The sequence below is a fragment of the Protopterus annectens genome, chromosome 9.part0, assembly GCF_019279795.1.
Source record: "Protopterus annectens isolate FY-2018-M chromosome 9.part0, PAN1.0, whole genome shotgun sequence".
Lineage (NCBI taxonomy): Eukaryota > Metazoa > Chordata > Ceratodontiformes > Protopteridae > Protopterus > Protopterus annectens.
This window is the reverse complement of record NC_056743.1, coordinates 1,774,649,826-1,774,672,369: the sequence shown is the minus strand read 5'-3', so window position 1 is coordinate 1,774,672,369 and position 22,544 is coordinate 1,774,649,826. Positions and strand designations below refer to the sequence as shown.

Genomic DNA, 22,544 nt, shown 5'->3' with positions numbered 1-22,544 from the left:
TTTTTGATAGGTGCTGTGGGGTTTCTTACATCCACCTGAGCTACCACCAACTCAAGCAGATGAGACCTTGGCTTAATGTCTCATCCAAAGGATGACACTCTAAGGTGTGCAACATCCCCCTTATGGTGCACTGTCAGCAGTACATCTACCTGGTGTTCTTCTGCACCACAATTGAATGTGCTACCTGTTGCGCCACAGACGTGTCAAGAATCTCTTGGTAAGTCTGGGGTTTTAAGTTAATGTACAGAAATTGTCTCTCATCCATTTCCACAGAATAGTTTTCTTTGGAAGTCTTCTGGCTATGTGCTAGGAAAGGCTTTTCTTCCTCTAGACAGGGTACTCTCTCAGAAACCTGCCAGGGATTTTCTCAGGATTCAGTGTTTCATGATGACTACGATTAACATGATTCCATTGGCCAGACATTACATGAGAGAAATTCTGTGGTACCTCCAAGGGAATCTTGTTTTGGCATCATCACCCTTTATCTTTTCAGATCCCATTCCTGGGATTTGGGAGGAGGGAGGTACTGTAGAGGGTAGACCAGTTTTCTGTCCACCCATGTCTCCCTTCCCCTCCTGTTTGACTCCTTCCGTGTGTTACAACAGATGCCTCAGACTTTGCTTGATGGGGGTGTATTTAAAAGGGTGAAAATGCAAGGTTTGTGGAATAAACAGGACACACAAAAGCACATAAATATCAGACATGTTGGCAGTGCTCAGGGCTCTAAAGGCCTTAAATCATCCTTGGGCTCCAGTACGTCTACAGGTTATCAGTCCCAGGCAACTTCACAACAATGTGGTTGTATCAGCAAGCAAGAGAGGTACCAGATCTTTCTCCTCTTTTTTAGACTTGCCATAATAGCCTGGGGGAGTAGCAACTCCACTCAATTTGACTCTCTGGGCTTCTTGTATACTGTTTGAGCAAAACATTGTAGCAGACAAGTTGAGCAGGACCAGGATAGACCCTCATGAATGGGAACTACACCCAGAGTCCTTCAATTGATCTGACTGTGAGGAACACTTCACTGCAAATAGATCTGTTTGTCTCTCCTCCTAAATAAGACAGTTAAAGAAATTCTGCTCTAGGGATTCTTGCAAGCAGTCCTGTAAGACCAATACTTTCTGATCTCCATGGGTGGGAATGTTTTTCTATGCTTTTCCACTAATATCCAGGGATATGATGTCTCTTCCATCCATTCCTCAGTGGTTGGGTATTCAGATTTGACCTAGATATGATTTTAGGCATGTCAGAGTTTGGATCCAGAACTTAGAGCTCCTCCCCTTACCCAAAATCCCCTGATGCCTATAGTTACCTGAGATGATGATTGCCACTCGTTTTGATTCAAACATGATCTCCACTTTTCAGACTCAGTGTTGCTAAGTGAAAGCCTTTTTTGACGATTCTGAATCCTTTAGAGATTATTTTCTCTCTTTCATACTTAATTTCCTTTTTCTTCCTCGTTTTACCGAAAGTTTAATAGTTTAAATTTAGTAGTTATCTTCTTGGCCGTCTTTGTTTTTCTTTGGTGCCCTTTCTCTGCCGTTTTGTGATAGCAGTAGCTTTTCTGCATTAATCTTACTGTAGAATTTAGAACAAGTTCTATGATTGGCTTTAATATTATCATTAGCTTTACTGTTGTGTTTTTTGTGTTTGCTGTTTTTGGTGTTCTCCAGTACTGCCGACAAACCTTTTGGCTTAACATGTGTGGCCCATGGGCACAAGATCCCAAATTTAGATTCACACACTAAATGTACGTACTGTCTCGGAACTGCCTCCATCTGTGCTTGTTTTGTTCCTCGGGTCATCATGGAACATAGGAACAAGCTTTTTCTGAAGGGTTTTCTCCCTGCTTTGCAGGAGATTGGTCCCTTCCTCATCATTCTGCTTCTGGGGCTTCCTCCTCCATCAAAAAGCCTTCTGACAGACATAAGAAAAAAAAAAGAGTAGTGATGGACCAGATGAAAAAGAAAAATCCAAAGAGATTAAGACATGATTATGAAACTGTTCTTCTGCTTCCTTGGTCTGGAGCCAAGACTTCTGAAATTTTTGGATCCTTCCTCTGTCTTGGTTCCAATAGTTGTCAAGTTTAATACTCCTCTATTACTGGAGACCAGAGCGGAGGTCCTCACCAGAGCAGATTTCTGCAAGACTGTGTTAGCCTTTCCTACAGGAAAGGACTCTTCATTGACCTTGCAGGCCCCCATCCGCTGCCTCAACCCTCCGATCAGGATAGTCCTACGAGGAGTCTATCTCAAGCTGAAATGGGTAGAATGATGAGGAAGTTCCTCAGGACCCATATCCAATTGGGGGTTCTCTTTGCTACAGCCACAGTTGGACCCACGAGTATGGCCCCTTCCCCTCATCTTACTGTTGCTTTTGAACGTGTTCTGCCCCTCATAATTGGGCCCTCTGGATCTGAGTTTTACCCAGGGTTTGTCCATATTGGATCTGAAGACCTAGACATCTCAACTCCAGTGGCTTCTCTGATATGACTGGTTCAGATTGGCTTGAATCCAGAAGCATCATGGTGCTGGAGCCAGGGGGAAAGGAGAGACTTGAAAGCTTTTGGAGCCATCTCTTTTCAGAATTTTGACACTAGGCAGCTTGGCACCAGCATCTGCTTTGGAGCAAGACCAGACTGTATAGTGGGATCAGCCTGTAGTGGAAGCTTTGGCTTTGTCTGGAATGGTTTTAGGTTCTCTCTTGGTTTTGGCATTTGAAGCCTTCGACAAAGTGCTCTCCCCCATGTCCTTCAAGAATGCAACTGCAGTCATAACATATGGGTTGTCCTGCCTCAGGCAGCCCTCGGTCGGCCGAATTCCAAAGTCTGGGTCCGGTGTCGGCTGGTGTCTCCTCCTCTCTGACGTCACAACGGCTGGAGTATAAAGGCATCGGCCGACGCCATCTTCTTCGGTCTTTCTTGCCGCGTGGTTCCCGAAGCAGAAGCAGTTCGCAAGTGCCGGTCTGTCAGCTCCTGTGTTTTCAGTACCAAAGTCATCTAAAAGCCAAGTACCCCGTTGGGGAACATTTTTTCTTGCCTCAGCCGATGTCAGAACAAATTGAGAAAGTTAATATTTGTTTGTCTTGTGGTAAACAAATACCTCATAAGGACTTCCATTCTTACTGTCTTCCTTGCCTGGGCCCAGACCACGACGTCTCGGCCTGTGCTGCCTGTGCTTGCTTTAATAAGCGCACTCTCAGGCGCCGGGCAGAATTTGCTGAAGACTTTTTCGGCGAATCCTTTGCGTATATCATGCCGTCGGATCAACCGACAGCTCAATCTTCCAAAAAACGGAAGGACCGGGACCGGCATCCTCGGCCGGCGTCCTCTACCGATACTACTCCTAGACCCTCCGCTAGTGCTTCGGTCCTTGTGGAAGCGGTAATTCAACCGCTCCAGGCCGACGACACAGCGTTAACTCGTCTCTTCGGTCCCAGAGACTTCTCCGGTGCCGGTTGTTGATTTTCCACCGGAAACCGAAGTTCTTGATTTACCTGACACCATTCCGGTGGACAAGGTCACTCCTGCACGTGGGGCAGCTAGGCCTCCTGTATCTATGTCCATCAAGGCCTTTGCACGTGCTAAGGCCGCCAGCCAGGCCAAGGCCCATCCTAAACCTGCTGTCCAGGCCCCCTCCTTTGATAAACAGATAATGTCTCTTGCTGCAGACCTTATTTCCCTTATCAGGGGGTCTCAGCCTCACCCAGACAGAGGTTCTCTGCCTCCTGCAGAGAAAAGGCCTAGAACTGAGCAGACTGAAAACCTCTCTTCAGATGAGGCCTCTGGGGATTCTGAGCATTCAGACATTCAAGAAGAATCCTTCCAGGCATATGAAGACTCTGATGCTGAGGAATCAATTCCCTCTGCCTCTCCTCCAGAGGATTTCTCGTTTGGTGAAGTCCTTCACTCAATGAGGGAACATTTCCAATGGCAAGGTCAGGAATTCTCTGATTCCAGGAAAAGACTACGTACCTTCCTAAAGCTTCCCCAGCACAGACCTTTAGGTATTCCTCCTGTGATGGATGTTTTGGATGATGTTTTCTCCGACTCCAGTGCTAACCCTGATTCTCTCCCCCCTCCTCCTGTCAAGCCAGACATATTACAGAGTCCCTGACACTCACAAGCATCTCTTTAAGGCCCACTCCGTGGATTTAGAAACTATTTCACAGGGTCCCAAGGGAGTGGCTACCTCCACTGCCAAGAATCCTTTGCCAGCGGATAGGGAAGCTAGGTCTATGGAGAGATGGGGTAAAAAAGTTTATACCTCTACCATGTGGCTCAGGCATCGATGTCGGCTCCGATCGGCTCCGACACCGTTACTTTTGTGGCTGTATCGGCTCCGGCTGGAGCCGATGCATCGAAGCTACCTGTCGGCGCCGATAAGTTGTCGGCTCCGACAGTTTCTGTGGTTTCATCGGCTCCGATGGTTCCTTCGAGGAAGAGGTCTAGGTCCCCTTCCTTGGAGCCGATACTTCGGCTCGGCTTCCTCTCCTCTCGGGCGGAGCCATCGGAGCCGATCTTCAAGGTCATCCAGGCTTTCTGACCATGATTTAGAGAGTGGTCAGTAGATTACTAAGTCACAGGCACTGGCCCAAATGCTACATAGTCCGTCTCAGCAGGCGACTGTTGGTCCACACCCATTGCAGTTCCTCCTTGACTCTACCCCAGAGTTTGGAGTTGGACTCTTTGGGAATAGTTTCTGCTACGGCTGAGGGACAGATACCCCCTTCTGCTCCTTCAGCCTCTACTCTTATCTCCTCTTGAGAACTTCCTTAGAGGGATTCGGTGGCCGGGCTTCCTGGTCTCCTCCGAGGGGTGAGTGGCATCGGACCCTTGTCCGAGCCCGCTCTTCCCCTTGGAGCCTCGGCCTTGGTGAGCTCGGCTCCGACATCTGCCTCGGAGCCTTCCTTTTCGGTGGGTCCTGGAGTTCCTAGTTCTTCGGAGCGGGTTCTCTCGGACCTCCCTGGGAGGGGAGCCTTCGAGGTGATGAAGAGTGTGCTGGCCTCTGGACTCAGCCAGCAGTCTGTTCCCTTAGCTCCTCCCTCTATAGTGCCTGTAGACATCTCTGCCACTTCTCTTGCTCCCGGACCCAGAGATCCTCCGCCTCAGGTTTCCCCACTGGGAATATCCCCCTCTTCTGAGGATTCTCCTGATTTGTCGGGTGATCCTCCGCGGAAGAGGACTTGTAAGAGGAAACACGTGGACTCCCGAGTCTATCACTTGGATACTGACTTAGATGAGTCAGAGGGATCCCCAAGATCCCCTCTGAGGATGTCTGGTTCTCAGAGATCCTAGAACTCCTTAGACAGAGGGAAACTGGCCCACCAACAATCCCTCTGAGGATGAGTCAGTATACCTGAGGCGTTTGGATCTCGGCCCTCCACCTCCTGGGTGTCTCCGCCTTTCGACCCCCTTATGCAGGTTATTGCTCGAAAGGCGTGGACTGCTCCTGACTCTGTAGAGCCAGTCCCTAGGAGGCCTTCTAAATTTATTACTGCCCCGTCGGACAAGCAATTGCTTACAAAAGGTGTCCCGCTGATGCCATGGTGGTGGCGGCTGCCACCAAGAAGGAACTTGCAGATCCTTCCGTACCTGTCCATCCTCCTAATAAGGACTCTAGGACCATGGATAGATATGGTAAGCGGATGTTTTCTTCAGCGAACTTTGCTATGCGTTCGCTGAACTATCTTTGTCACTTCACCAGACTTCAAAGGGATATCCTTAAGGAGCTAGGTGAAGTTGTGCAGGATCCTACAGCTGCGGGGGCTCAGGAAAAAATTGCTTCGCAGCTAGGAACCCTTAACTCCATTGCAAACTCCTTCATGCGGCTTATATCATATGCTGCTGATGGAGCGAGTAGGGCCGCAGGTACAGGTGTGGCTCTTAGACGCCAAGCCTGGATGCAACTATGTAATTTTGCAGATCCCTTTAAGGCGTCCTTCACTAACTCTCCCTTTGATGGGTCAGCTCTGTTTGGCCCTCAAGTGAAGGAAACGTTGACCAGGTGTGAGCAGGACGGCAAAACTCTTTCTGCCGTGAGTCCGTTTTTCCACCCCTTCTAGACCTTATCCCAAAGGACAGAAGGGTGGCAAAATGTGGTTCCAAATCCCAAGGAGTCACGCCGGATTCACGTGGTCAGTTTACCCCTAGAGGCAGAGGGGTAACAACAACAGGCGCCGCTCTAGAGGCAGAGGGGTCCACAAAACCAGGGAAACAGAGAGTCTCTCTGACAAGCCTTTCAGCATCCCTGAGATGTTGCCCGGCTGTCCCTCCTTGGAGGCAGTCGGGGAAGACTATCACTGTACCCAGAAGCCTGGCGTTCTCTCACTCAAGACAGATGGGTACAGTCGATCATATCCGAGGGTTACAAAATTCCTTTCGAGGAAAGTCCTTTCTATCCCTCAAATTCCCTTCCAGACGTACCACCGGTCTAAGGGAAATTGCAGAGTTGGAAATCTCAAAACTACTGCAAAAAGAGCCATTCAGCCAGTTACAACAGACCATTCAGAGCCGGAATCTACTCAAGGTTCTTTTTGGTCCCCAAAAGACGGGAGACTGGAGACCAATATTGGATCTCGGCAGACTCAACAAGTCTGTGAGGAAGACAAGATTCGAATGGTCACTCTTCAGTCGATTCTGCCCTTCTTGCAGAAGGACAACTGGATGTGCTCAATAGATCTTCAGGATGCGTACTATCACATAAAAATTCACAGCCGCTCCAGGAGATTTCTCCGCTTTCGGCTGGGGTCCAGTCATTTCCAGTTCAGAGCCCTGCCCTTTGGTCTCACCACAGCCCCCAGAGTGTTCACCAAATGCATGGCAGTGGTCACGGCTCACATGAGACGTCAAGGATTCCAGGTGTTTCCGTATCTCGACGACTGGCTCCTGTCAGCCACCACCAGGCATCAGCTTGTTCAAGCCAGGGATTACACAATAAATCTTTGTTCTCATTTGGGCATCTCGATCAACTTCGAAAAGTCATCCTTATTGCCCTGCCAGTCTATTACTTTCATAGGCGCAAACTTAAACACTGTTCGGATGTCAGCTACCCTTACGGACCAAAGAGTTTCAGACATTCAAAGTCATGTCAGGATCATTCTAGCCAACAAGAAGGTACAGGCAAGAATGGTTCTAAAAGTATTAGGTCTCATGGCTGCGGCCATTACTCTTCTTCCCCTGGCTCGCTTCTACATGCGCCTTCTTCAGTGGATGTTGTTCACTCAGTGGTCTTACCAACAACTTCCAATGCGTCACCAAATTCTGGTGACACAGATTTGCAAAAATCATCTTGCTTGGTGGATCACTTCTCCCCAGATTCACCAAGGCAGACACTTTGTACCCCCATCCCCGGTAGCCACTGTCACCACGGATGCCTCCCTGATTGGGTGGGGGGGGGCATTATCAGGGCAGGATGGTTCATGGGACGTGGCAACCGTTCGAGTACCACCTGCACATAAATGTCCTAGAGATGAGAGCAGTGCTTTTATCGTTGCAAGCCCTCAACGACTCTCTTCCTGTAGGGACGATTGCAGTCCACACAGACAACATGTCTGTAGTTTGGTATATCAACAAACAGGGCGGAACCAAGTCCTACCCCTTGTGTCGAAGCGCTCAGACTGTGGCAATGGGCGATCTCCTCTCATCGGTTTCTGGTAGCAACGCACATCCCTGGGAAAACCAACATTTTAGCAGACAGATTGAGCAGAGCTATTCTCATGCCTCACGAGTGGTCTCTCAAGCAATCTATAGTGGAGGAGATTTTTCTGGAATGGGGTCGCCCATGTTGCGATCTTTTTGCTACTCCCCAAAACAGCAAATGCCCAGACTTCTTCTCTCTCTTCCCTCTGTAAGGCCATCCCCCCAGAGACGCTCTGACCCAGGATTGGCCCCAGGGACTTCTTTATGCCTTTCCTCCTTTTCCTCTAATCCCTCAGGTTATCCAGAAAGCTACCATTTTGAGAGCCAAAATGATTCTCATTGCTCCTTATTGGCCTCGACAAATTTGGTTTCCGTTCCTCCATCGTCACCTTTTGGTGCAGCCATGGCATCTGGACCCAGTGCCAGATCTTCTGGTTCACCAATCCGGTCAGCTGCACCGGTCTATCCCTTCTCTCAACCTCTCAGCATGGTTGCTCCACTTCCTTCCTTAGCCAGGCTTCCTTTGATCTCTAACCCTGTTAGAGACATCATAGTAGCTTCTTTAAAATCCTCTACCAGGAGGATTTATACAAGCAAATGGAAGCGTTTCTCTTATTGGGCTAAAGCCAAGAATATCGATCCCTTCACTGCCCCAGTTCAGGCAGTTTTGGACTTCTTAGCGGAGATTTTTCATGCAGGCTCCTCTTCTTCCACAGTTAGAGTTCAACTGGCTGCTATCTCGAACTTTCATGTCGGGATCGCAGATCACAATATCATGTCCCATAGGCTTTGTAAAGCCTTCTTGAAAGGAATTTTCCTGCTAAAGCCTCCAATCAGGAATCCTCCTCCTCAATGGGATCTAAATTTAGTGCTGACATCCTTGATTCTTCCCCTTCGAGCCAGCTGTTTCTTGCTCCCTAAAATTTCTTTCTTGGAAAACATTATTCCTAGTAGCTATTACATCGCCAGGAGGGTGTCTGAACTTCAAGCTCTTTCGGTTCAACCCCCCTATTTGGTCTTTCACAAGGACAGAGTATCATTGAGAACTAATCCGACCTTTTTGCCTAAGGTCGCCTCAAAACTAATTTGAATCAATCCATTGAACTCCTTGTATTTTTCCAAACTATTCAAACAGATCGGAACAAAAATTACATTATCTTGATGTCCACCGCCAACTCAGATATTATTTGGACAGAACTAAACAATTCAGGAAATCCGATCAACTCTTTGTTTCCTATGCAGATAACAGGAAAGGCCTTCCTGTTTCTAAAGTGACCTTATCTAGATGGCTGTCTTCTGTCATCTCTGAAATTTATCTGCTCAGGGGAAAACAGCTGTGCTCAAAACCTAAAGCACATTCAACTAGGAGCTTAGCTACTTCTACAGCCTTTCAAGCTAGACTTCCTTTAGACACTATTTGTGCAGCGCCACTTGGGCCACTCCTCATACTTTTGTTTCCCATTACAAATTGGACTTGGCCTCCAGGGACAGAGCCAGTTTTGTCTCTACAGTCCTCAAGAGTCTGTTCCGTTGAGCCACCCAGGATAGAGGTGCTAGGGGCGGTCCCATCAAGCAAGAATGAAGGCGAGATTGACAACTTAACATTAAGAAGTTATGTACCTACCATAACGTTCCATGTTAGTTGTCTTCTCTGCCTTCTTTCTTGACCCTCCCTCCTTCCCCAGGCCTGGACAGACCTTTCTACAAGAGATTGTTATGCTGAAGACCATTCAGAACTGGTCCTTCTTTCATCCTGTAGGCTTTCTTTCTTCCTTTGGGAAGTATTTATGCTTGGTGCTATTGCCCTTTGTCATCAAACGAGATCTGGGTACTTACCGCCTTGCATCATGGGATATGGGGCTGCCTCGAGCTGGTAAAAGTGACTCTCGAGCTTAGCAGTGCAGTCGGGCCGAGGATCGGCTCCGAACCCATCAAGCAAGAAAGAAGGCGAGAGAAGACAACTAACATGGAACGTTATGGTAGGTACATAACTTCTTATTTTCTTCAGTGTGGTTATGATGCATTGGAGGCTTCATGTAGGGCAGCTATGACTGGGGCTGTGATACGTAGACACGCATGGTTAAAAGATCAGCCACTGCCAGACCATGTCAAAGTAAAGTTACTTGATGCACCTCTGGAAAAACAGAAGCTTTTTGGTGCTAATGCACAAGATGTGTTGAAGTCCATTGAGGAAAAACCTAAGTCAGTGCCAAGGATTTCCTCCAGGTTCAGCCACCCAGATTCAGTCGAAACTGTCCTTCAAAGAATTGGTCCTTCCCAGACTCGGACAAGTTTCAAAGGGGAAAGAACAGGCATGGCCGAGGGCAATACCGAGGCTCCTACAGGGGCCGCCAATGGCAACCTACAAATCAAAGAAGTGCTGCAGCCAGTACAGCTGCACCACAAGGACAATCACAATGACTTGACTTTCATACTGCCTATAAGGGCTCAGAGAGAAGCACCCTTGGGCGGAAAATTATCCTTATTCTCAAAAAACTGGCATATCTTAACCAAGGACAACTGGATTCTGGATTTAATAGACAAGGGTTACAGATTCCACTTCCATAATTTACCTACAAGACAAGGCATGCCAAACCTGCCACACCATCAAAGGGCAGAGGCACTCATTCAAGTTTCAAAGCTATTAAGTATAAAAGCAATAGAAAAGGTACCTCCTCAGGAACAAGGCCATGGATTTTATTCAAGACTGTTCCTTGTTCCAAGAAAGGAAAACAAATGGAGGCCTATACTGGACTTGTCTATTCTAAATACCTTTCTCATTGTGCCAAAGTTCAAAATGCTGACGTTGCAGCAACTCCTTCCCATGCTGGGCAAGGGATCTTGGCTGGTCACTCTGGACCTCAAGGAGGCATACCTGCATGTCCCAATCAGACAAAGCTGCAGAAGATACCTCAGATTTCTTGCAGGGACAGAGCATTATCAATTCTCAGCATTGCTGTTTGGCTTATCTACTGCGCCCAGAGTGTTCACGAAATGCCTGGCATCAGTAGTGGCACACTGCAGACTCCAGGGAATTCACATATATCCCTACCTGGACGACTGCCTCATACAAGCAGACAACAAACAAACCTTAATAAAGAACTTGGACTATGTCATGCAATTACTACAGGCCTTGGGATACACAGTCAACATCCAGAAATCAAGACTACTGCCATCCCAGCAGATTATTTTCTTAGGAGCCAAACTGGACACACAAACACAAATGGCCTACCTCACAGAGGAAAAACAACAGCAGTTACCAGAGTACTTCAAAGGCCTAGCACAGCTCTCCCAGCTTACTGCAAGGAAACTCTTGCAGGCCCTGGGATTCATGGCATCATGCATTCTTCTGATACCTTTGGCAAGACTTCATATGAGAAAGCTGCAATGGTATTTGAAAAGCTTATGGTCCCAACACAGCCAAAGCCAAGAGGACGTAATCCCACTTATTCCATGTCTGCAAAAAGAATTCTTGTGGTGGGCTCAAGCAAGTCAATTAAACAAAGGCATGTCTTTCTACAGTCCTCAAGCAGGTCAAATAATTACAACAGACGCCTCAGATCATGGGTGCACATTGAGGGCAGATGCGTTCAAGGTCAATGGACACCAAAGGAAAGACATCTGCACATAAACCAAAAAGAGATGTTGGCAGTGATACATGCAATCGAGAGTTTCGAAAAATCACTGCAACAAGGGCATTTACTAATAAGGACAGACAACACCACGGTCATGTGGTATATAAACAAGCAGGGAGAGACTCATTCATACCCCCTCTGCAGACTAACAATGATTCTTTGGGGAAAAGCACCGAATCTGAAGATACACCTGCAATCCCTGTTTGTGCCAGGCAAGGACAATGTACTGGTGGACAAGCTGAGCAGAGATCCACACGAATGGATGCTGCATCCCCACATTTTCTCACAAATAACAAAGACATGGGGAAGACCGGACATAGATCTCTTTGAGTCTCACACGAATCATCACCCGGAAAAGTTCTGTACCAGGACTCACCATCCTGTAGCCTGGACAACGGATGCTCTCTCCTTCAGCTGGAATTCCCTGAAAATTTATGCTTTTCCTCCTCTGCCGCTGTTGACCAAGGTGATCCTGAAGATCAAAGCAGAACAACCAACAGGCATTTTGATAGCTCCAGACTGGCCAAAGCAACACTGGTACCCATTGCTGTTGAGCATAACTCGGACCAAACCGTGGCCTCTGCCCCTATGGCCCCTGCTCCTAACACAACACAACTACAGGACTGTTCACCAAAACCTGAAAACATTACATCTGACAACCTGGAGGATACCTTAACTCCTTCCGCTTCCACTCTTTCCAAGGCAGTTCAGGACATCTTATTGGAAGCACGCAGACCTTCCACCAGAAAAACCTATTCAGCCAAGTAGAAGAGATTCAGCATCTGGGCTGCCAACAGGGGTCAGGATACAACAGTACTGAGTATACCTCAGATATTGGAATACTTGGCAGAAATGTTTCATTCTGGACTCTCATATTCTTCCTTAAAGATTAATGCCTCAGCAATCTCAGCAAGATACAATTGTGATCCACCAGTGTTTTCATATCCTTTGCTAAGACAGTTCCTGAGAGGGATAAAGAATATCAAGCCTCCCAGAAAACAACCAGTACCTGCATGGGACCTCAATTTTGTATTGGAAAAGTTATCTCTTCCTCCCTTTGAGCCAGCAGCAACCTCAGAGATGCAATTTCTATCATGGAAAACGTTTTTTCTATTGGAGGTCACATCAGCAAGAAGAGTCTCGGAGATACAGGCACTCATGGCAGTACCTCCTTTCCTCATTTTTCATCAGGACAGGGTCTCTCTAAGAACAAATCCTTCTTTCATGCCAGAGGTAATTTCCAGGGTGTCTCTAAATCAAGCTATTCACCTTCCTACCTTCTTCCCCAATCCTCAAAATAGAGGGGAAAGACTGCTACATACCTTGGACATACACAGGCAACTACGCTACTACTTGGACAGAACTAAGGCCACCAGACAGTCTGACCAGCTGTTTGTAGCCTATGCTGCTGGAAGACAAGGAAAAGCAATCTCCAAGCAAACAATTTCAAAATGGATTGGACATTGCATCAGATTTTGCTATTCTTACCATGGAAAAAGTGTGCCAGCCAATATTAGGCCACATTCCACCAGAGCTATAGCCACATCCACAGCTTTCCTAAGAGGAGTGGCTACAAAGGACATTCTAGAGGCTGCTACATGGAGCTCCGTGCATACATTTACCAAACACTACAACCTGCCTTTATACTCCAGATCCCAAGCAGGCTTTGCTTCGGCAGTCCTGCAGGGCATTTTAGCTACACCATCTTTTTCTTAGCTCCATCCACCCCCAGCTTGGCTATGGTATTCAACCCATATGTTATGACTGCAGTTGCATTCTTGAAGGACATAGTACAGTTTTGTACCTACCATAAATGTAGATGTCCGATAGATTTGCAACTGCAGTCGGATTTTCCCTCCCTCCTTCCCCTCTTTTATTTCTTTATGGGTCCATTCCCCCTGTTCCTTCTCCTATGGTGTATCTGTTTATTACTGTTGTGCATGTCTGGAATTGTTTATCCATTCACCAATTTTAGCCTTCCTAGGAGGGACCTGGCATCTGGGGCAAGAAACACTGAAGAAGATGTCGTCGGCCGATGCCTTTATACTCCAGCCGTTGTGACGTCGGAGAGGAGGCGACACCAGCCGACGCCGGACCCAGACTTTGGAATTCGGACGACCGAGGGCTGCCTGAGGCAGGACAACCCATATGTTATGACTGCAGTTGCATATCTATCGGACATCTACATTTATGGTAGGTACAAAACTGTACTTTCTTGCAAATGGATTTCCATTCTCTACTCAAGTTAGTCCATCCCTTGTAGGATGCACTTAGACCATAATCCTGCCCATTCTGTCCCATTGGGTCAGCCTGCCCTAATAAGCTTACACAGTCAATTTTTAGGTCTTCCATCCATCTTCCAAGTCTTCTTCTGAGCATCCCATAGTAGAAGCTCATCTGAAGCATGTGTGCACATTGACTTCCCTTAGGAATTGTTAACCAAAGACACTGATTTCGATGAAGATCCCTCTTGAAGATGTCTCTTTCAGAGAAAGCCTTGAACTATTGAGACAGAAAGATGGATGGTCCTCCAAAACTCTTTCTAGGAGAAGTCACCTTTTATTGAGGCTTTCAGGGCCATCACAGCTACATTTTGGGTGCTCCCTTCTGTGGGTGAGATGGTTGACCGTATCATGAAGTGGTCATAGAAGGAACTGAGCATGGCTGAACCATTCCTATGCAAGCCTGACAAATTCCTGGTACCAAAGATTGCCCACATTAGAGTAAGGGTCCCGCCACTGATTCCATGTTGGTGGTGGATTTATGCTTCAACTACCTTGTACAAGTGACATGTTTCTACAGAGAGTTTTTTGAAGTAGCGTTCAAATTTGTCTTTTTCAGGGCCCATTTCTGCAGAGTACAGAGAAGTCTGTAGACTTGCAGTCGGCTACCCTCCAGTCCCTTTCAAATGTATCTATATACCTGATTTCTAACCTGACTGAGGGTGCCTCAGGAGCTGCAGGCACCTGTATAACTGTAAGGGGATGTGCTTAGATGAGCTTGTGTGACTTTGCAGAGCACTTCAAGTCATCTTTTGTTAATGTCCCTTACGATGGTTCAGCACTCTTTTGGCATAAAATAAGAGATGCTCTCCAGAAGTGAGCAAGATGGAAATACCTTTTCTATCATAGGGAAATGGTTCTGTACCCCCCCCCCCCCCAAGGTATGTTTCTAGGAACCAGAAGTGAGGGATGAAGTTATGGTTCTGAAAATCCCAAGGATTCTATCCTGACACTTCTGGAGTCTGCTCCCAGGGGGCAGAAGGGGGAATTCTAATGTCGGATGCCACCCCCACAGCAGAGGTGGTCCACAAAATCGGGGCTTCTGAGTCTGTTCTCTGAAAGGCCTTACCAGCACTCCTAAATGGTTGCCCAAATGCAGCACTGTGGAGGCAGTTAAGGGTCACTAGCCCCAAGGCCTGGATATCCATTACTCAAGAAACGTGGGTGCAGAAGATCATAACAAGAGGCTATTCAGTCCCCGTTCCATTTTACCCCTACTACAAGAAAGTTCCCCAACATTCCATGTTGCCATAGAAAAGCATCAGTTCTAAAAATAAAAAAGCTGCTAGATAATTGAGTCAATCCAGGAGGTCCTGCCAGGTGAAAATGGATCCGGAACTTACTCAAGATTCTTTTTAGTGCCAAAGAAGAATAGGACCTCAAGCCAGTTTTGGACCTCAGTCATCTAAATAAGTATGTCAGACAAATGACGTTCCAGATAGTCATGATGTAATCCTCTCCCATTATTTCCCAAAATTTCTGTTACCTCCTCCCAGTACAGGAATTAGAGCCTTGTCCTCCCTATACTGTACTGCCTTTGAGAAACAGGAAAATTTATTTGGAACCTGCAACCCTCCTGCTAGTGAAACCCCCCAGCTTCTGTGTCCTGCTGTCTGCCTGAAGCCCTGAGATATCCTAGTCGTCAGCAAAGTTTCTGTTACCTCCTCCCAGTACAGGAATTAGAGCCTTGTCCTCCCTATACTGTACTGCCTTTGAGAAACAGGAACATTTATTTGGAACCTGCAACCCTCCTGCTAGTGAAACCCCCCAGCTTCCGTGTCCTGCTATTTGTCCGAAGCCCTGAGATATCCTAGTCATCAGCAAAGTTTCTGTTACCGCCTCCCAGTACAGAATTAGAGCCTTGTCCTCCCTGTACTGTATTGCCTTTGAGAAACAGGAACATTTATTTGTAAGATATAATATACACATACTTCCATCTTAACTGAACAATATCCTGTCTCTGTTTTGTGTAAGCAAACGCTCCCTGCCAGGACAACCTGCAGCTATAGCCATGTATACTACATCCCCTATACTCCCAAATTAACCTCCCTGTTGTAACACTCCCTCCTCCTTTTATAGACTTATTTCTATTTCTCTTCTGTCTTCTCCTATTGCCCTCACTATTACTCATTTTACTTTAATGAGCATTTATTTGATAGTACCTAGAGTGACCACTAGAGGGCAGTAGTACCCTGCATTCTAGCCTTGGTTATTAAACTAGATTCTGACTCTTTTTCCCTCAGTCACCTACATTACCTTTCACTTTGCCACTACTTTTTACCCTTTTTCAGCTCTCTACTCCCCTACTTCATAGTCCCTAACAGCTTAGATACCTTACTTAGACCTCACCTCCCTACCTCTCTGTTTTTCCTTTGCACTGGTCTTCTTGGCTCTACTCCGCTCAGTTTGCCCTGCGGGCTCAATCCGCTCCCCTACCGTACCCCCAATTCCCACCCCCATTGGTCTTAAATCTATACTTCCTTAGCCACAACCCCTCTGCTACTGTACCCTATCCTATGCCTTGGCCAATCTATACAACTTAACCACACCTCTCCTCATCCAACTAGCTCAAATACCTCCACCTTCAATATTATTTCCTACCTACTTCCTTTATTTTCTTTTTCTTTCTAACACTCCATTATACCTTAATTCCTTCTATTCCCTCATCCCTGTTCAACCTCTTTCCTAATTGTACAGGGAACCATGCTACAGTTGCACAAGTAATAGTAGTAATATGCCCACAACAAAGAAACCTGTCCTACTTATGTTAATACTCATAGCCATACTTTTACCTGTCCTCACCTCAGCATATCTCCTTACCTCATTTGAAACAGTAAATTACTACCACTTCAACTACTCTCCAAAACACACAGATTTTCAAAACAATACCCTTACCCATACTCCTATAAATAACACATCCACACCATGTTATCTACTAGCCAAATACCACCAACACTTGCACACTAAATTCCATAACCCCACTGTAAGGAAGCTAAAATACCTAACAAGCTATATTTACAACCCAGTCTCCAGGCTAAAAGCTCCAACCTTAAAATATGATGATATCCACCCCAACCCAGTACCAAGCAATATGTCCATTGGAATAACACAGCAGCACTCCATCGACCCTACCTACATTGACCAGTCTCTCCAACCCCTTACTAATAGGACATCTTGATATCCGTAGTATCAACAACAAAGTTACCCATCTCCATGCCCTTCTTGATGTTCATTCCTTTGATATATTCTGTCTCACAGAAACTTGGTTAAAACCTGGAACTAAGGAAAATGAGGTAATTCCCCCAGGTTATAATATATTGAGACTGGACCGCACTAAACGTAAGGGTGGTGGAGTAGCTCTTCTCTTTAAAACTGGACTGCAGATCTCCTCTTTTCCTTATATCCCACCCCAAGATAGTAAGGCTGAAGTGTTTATCTCCAAATTACAACTCAATACTAACAAATCCCTTAACATCATCTGTATCTACCTACCTCCTGGACATAATATCTCTACAATAGAGAATCGTCTAAGCTGGGTATCTACTGCCTATCCACAAGAAACAATTATACTAGGCGATTTTAATACCGACTGGAAGTGTATCAATACTGATTACTCTTCTTCACATATTAATCTTCATAGATTTAGTCACTCACCACCACTACTAGAATAAACAAACCAAATAAAAAAGAGAGTATCTTGGATTGGATTCTTATTAATAAACAACAACAAACTTACATAGTCAAGTAAAGTTCCTACTTTGCAAGTGATCATACCTTAACTTACATTATTAGACGTAAAAATTATATTCCAAACGCCCCCACTTATAGAACCTCACGGTCCAATAAACACTTTTACCGTGTTTATTTCCAAAATGAACTTAACGCCTGCAACTGGAATCCTTTAAAGACTCTTCCACTTGAAGAAGCTGTTAAATATTTTAACTCTAAATTCTTAACAATCCTAAATGAGCACGCACCCAAACGGTCTATTAGAATAAGGTCCAAAACTGCCCCCTGGCTGTCAAAAGACACAAGACAAATGATATTGCTTAGGAACAAATCCTGGGCCAGGTGCAGAGCTACCAGAACTATCTCTGAGCAACATACCTTTAGACAGTTGAGAAATACTACAAAAAAAGCCCATATTCACCGACAAAAAGAACTACTATTGTAAACTACAGAAAACCCACCGTAGTCCACAAATGTTCTGGTCAAGCATAAATAGACTCCTACACCCTGGGCACACTAGTACTCCATCCCCACTAGGAGCTGATATTAATACCTCCCAACAAACTGCAAACGCCTTCAATACCTGCTTCACAGACGCCATACAATCACTAGCTCGTCAACTATCCACAGACAATGCTAGTTTCTCTATCTCTAAAAATGACACTCTACCATCTTTCCAACTTCAACCCATCTCAACCTCTTCCATCCAAAAACTCATACCTTGTACCCCTTTTGCTGACCAGTTACCATCTAAATACTTGCAAATAGCAGATAAATCTGTAGCCTATCCTATATCCATCCTCATAAATAGAACCATAAAAGAGGGAATAATCCCAGACATCTGGAAAATCTCACACATAATCCCTTTACATAAAAGTGGTAACTCTAATGATTATTCCAACTATAGGCGTAGAGCCCTCTTATCACCCTTAGCAAAAGTAATGGAAAAATGCATTCACCGTCAGCTAATGGGACTACTTAACACAACATGCTAGCTAATTGCCAACAAGGCTTTAGGCCTTTTCATAGTACCACCACTGCTCTCCTATCTTTCACCGACTCCATCAACAGAAACCGTAATAACAACATCCTCTCATCAGCACTCTTTATTGATCTGTCAAAAGCTTTTGACGTAGTTAACGATCCCCTACTCATAAACACCCTTGAATCCCTTTCTCTAGACCCTAAGGCTATTCTCTGGTTCAAATCCTACCTTAACAATAGACAACAAACAGTTCTCTGGAAAAATAAGATATCTTCCCAATTGCCAGTTTCCCTTGGAGTCCCTCAGGGCTCCATTCTAGGACCTCTTCTTTTCTTATTATTCATCAATGACCTCTATGTAGCAATCCCTCATGCCACCTGCATTCAATATGCTGATGATTCTACGCTCATATGTTCTGCCAAATCCACAAATGAACTACATTCTCTAACCCAGAAAGTATTTAGCGCAGTTGAGGCTTTGTTCTTAAAACGTTGCCTCCTTTTGAACGCCAAAAAGACCAAGCTCTTACTCTTTACACCTAACAGTAAGTCGTCCCCCCCCGATAGATTTCTCAATCAAATCCAAAAATGGCACCCTTATAACCCCTGACACTACCACCAAACTGCTAGGAGTCACAATTGACAATAACCTTACTTTTAATAACCATATTAATAACACCATTAAATCAGTTAATAGAAAATTGGGCTCTCTGTATAGAATAAAACCCTTTTTAACTCCAACAGCCAGAACCACAATTGCCCACTCCCATTTAATCTCAACCCTTCTTTATGCTTCACCCATTTACACTAACCTAAAAAATAATTTTGCCAAACTAGCTAACTCCTATAATAATATAGCCAAATTTGCCACTGGGAATCCATTTAAAACTCACCATTGTCCGAACTTAAAGCAACTAGACTGGCTAGAACTAAAAAAATATATTGACACTTTCCCAACTTACCATTGTTCACAGGTTATTTTACCAACCTTACAACACTCCTGTACTTTCTCACCTAATTACCTCCTATAGTAATCTGAACTCCTTACGCTCTTCTAGCAAACTCCTGGCTACCATAATCAAGTCTAATAACCTGGCTGGTGATTCTTTGTTCTCCAACACTTCTGGAAAAAACTGGAACCTGCTGCCAACTGATCTAACTTTACTACCCTGTCTTACACTCTTTAAACAAAGGCTTAAGAAACATCTTAAAACACACTGGCTATGCCCCTCTTGTAACCCTGACTAATCTTCTGCTTTCACTATTGCTACCTTTTCACTGTCTCCTTTCAAAACTCCTTACCCTCCTAAAGTACCTATAATCACTAGTAAATTAATTGTACTTATAAATTTAATCTTGTATATAATGTACATTAACTCAGATGACATAATGTAAAGTGACTATTCCTATATTGTATATTTATTAGAATTAAGTGTAATTTTTTTCTTCTCTTCTCATTCATGGTGATTTTTTAGTAATTTAACTTCCTTTCTTTGTTTAATTATGCATGAGATAAATTGGTGTGTTACTATTGGAGCTTTTCTCCCCAGGCCTCCACTGAAAATGGAAATATATCCAGTTAGACTAGCCTGGTCAACAAATGTAAAATAAAAAATAAAATAAAAAAATATTGAGAGAGGATAACTGGATGTGCTCAATAGACCTTCAAGATGCGTACAACCACATAAAGATGTACAGGTGCTCCAGAAGGTTTCTCCACTTCTGGCTGGGAGCCTGTCATTTCCAATTCAGAGCCTTGCATTTTGATCCCACCACAGTCCCCTGGATGTTCGCGGTGGCCACAGCTTACCTCATACTGCAAGGGTTCCAAGTGTTCCCATACTTGGGCGACTAGCTCATCACTGCAAAACCATCAGGCATTTTTTTATCAGTGCCAGGAACTCCTTGTAGCAACTTTGCACCTGACTAGGCATCACAATAAACTTGGTCAAGTCCAAGTTTCTCCGTGTTCAGTCAATAGAGTTCATAGGAGCTCACCTGGATATGAAATGACAAATAGCAAGACTACCACAGGACAGGATTGACACCCTTTGTAAACAGGCCTTGGAAATTATTTCCTTTCAGATGCCACCAGCAGGATTGATTCTATGCAACCTGTGGTCTATGGTTGGTCTCCATTACCCTGGTCCCACTTGCCAGATATCACGAGAGTTCTTAAGTGGACGCCTTTTTCATTTCAGTAGTCTGTCAGGCAGTAACCCATGAATTTCCAAGTACTTTTCATGAACATTTGCAGAATGTACATAACAATGGTGGCTTGAGTCCCTGAAGGTTTCCCAAGGTCTCCCCTTCGTCCTGCTTCTTCCCCAGGCCACAGTGACCACAGAAGCCTCCCAACTAGGGTGAGGGGGGCACTACATGGGCCAGATTGTCCAAACCAAGTGTTCGCCTTCCGAGGCTAGTCTTCATATCAACATGCTGTAGGTGAAGGCAGTCCTGCTGGCATTGAAGGATTTCCAGGGAGTGATATTCATTCAGACAGACAACATGTTGGTAGTCTGGCACTGCAAGCAAGTCTGAACATATGTTGTACCTGTTATTTTGAGAGGGTATGAGAGTTTGATGTAGCCGATATTTATCTTCTCACTACTTTCTGGTAGCAACACAAATTCTGGGGAAATCCAATGTTCTAGTGGATAGGTTGAGCAGGTCTATCATTCTCCCTCAAGAATGGCCCCTCAGTTTGACAGTAGCGGAGCAAATATTCTGCTGCTGTGGTTAACCATACTGAGATGTCTTTGTTTCCCCTTACAACAGAAAATGCAGTAGGTAGTCTCCCAGGAGGGGGTGTCTCCGAGGGATTTTGTGACCCCCATTTGGTTCCCCGGGCTTTTGTACACCCCCCTACTCCTGTCATCCTGAAATTCCTGCAGAAACCTTGGTGAGGAAGGTCAGAGTCATCCTTATTGCCCCATTCTGCTCTGGTAAATGTGGTTTCCCTTCCTCTGGCCTCATGTGGAAAGCCGGCCTTGGGTTCTGGATTCCAGTTCATATCTTCTCTCTCACTTGTCCAGATTTTCTCACCTAGACTTTCAAGCCCTTCAGGCTGACTGCTTGGTTTATCCAATTCCATTTAAGGCCAGACAGTCCAGGCTCTCCCCCCCAGGTGATTTACATACTCACTTCTGCACAAAGACCCTATACTAGAAAGATTTACAGAACCAAGTGTAAAATATTTTCAATTTGGGCTACTAATAGAAACGTAGACCACTTTTTGGCTCCTTTTCTAGCTATTTAGATTTTCTGGTTTTCCTTTTTCACAGAAGGCCCAGCTACTCTTTAAAGCTCAGATAGCAGCCATGTCAAGCATTCATCTTGTATTGCTTCCCCTTAAGTTATCTAAGGATTTCCTCAGGGGTACCTTCCTTTTCAGACCTCTCCTTAGAGCTCTTGCTCCTCGTTGGGATATCACCATTGTCTTTGACTAGATCTCCATTTGAACTGGCAGCCACTGTAGACATAAATTTTTAGCTTGAAAAACTTTATTTCTGGTAGCAGTTACTTAAGTTCTTATCTTTCAAATCTCCTTATTTGTTTTTTCATAAGGATAGAGTGACCATGTGAACTAATCCTTCCTTTATTCCAAATGTAGTTATAGAAAATTTGCTTAGTCAGTCTATCAGTCTTCCAGTTTTCTTTTTGAATTATACCAACAAAGAAGAGTGCATGCTGCATTTTTTGGTTGGATGTGCATTGCCATGTTCACCGTACTAATAAATTTAGAAAGCCTCCAGAGACAGGGTTGCTTTTGGTTCAGCTGTCCTGCAGAATATCCTTTCATGAGACCTCCCAAGAGTTTCAGTAGCTGAAGACTCTCTCCCAGCCATTGAGGAATGGATGGAAGAAACCTCATCAGATATGAAAGTTAGGTACTTACCATAACAATAGATCTGTGGTGTTTACTTCTATCCTTCCTCAACTTCCCTCCCTCCATCCATCCCCCTAGTTTGCTCATATGCTGTTCAAGCTCCAGAGCAGAACATGTTTAACGTGCTAAATCTTTTTAATTTGGGATTTTGAGAAAAGGCTTCTTTGTCCATTAGATAAAGCTTGGGTAAACTCAGAGGTAACCAGATGGGCAGCAGGGGATTATGGGTAAGGGGGTTGCGTAAACAATGGATCCAAAGTCTGGAGTGGCCGTGGTTCGATCCTAACACCTGCCTGTTGAAGAACGGAAGGAGACATCTCCTCTGTCATTATGATAATTATGTAACTTTTGTTTCTTCTAAAGATCTAGTGGGACTCACCAAAGTT

General features: G+C 45.1%; 1 protein-coding gene across 2 annotated transcripts in view; it reads left to right on the top strand.

Moving 5' to 3' along the window:
• Nucleotides 1–22,544, top strand: part of ECSIT (ECSIT signaling integrator) — a 354,144-nt gene that overhangs the window by 124,481 nt on the left and 207,119 nt on the right. The gene's annotated exons all lie outside the window — the stretch shown is intronic.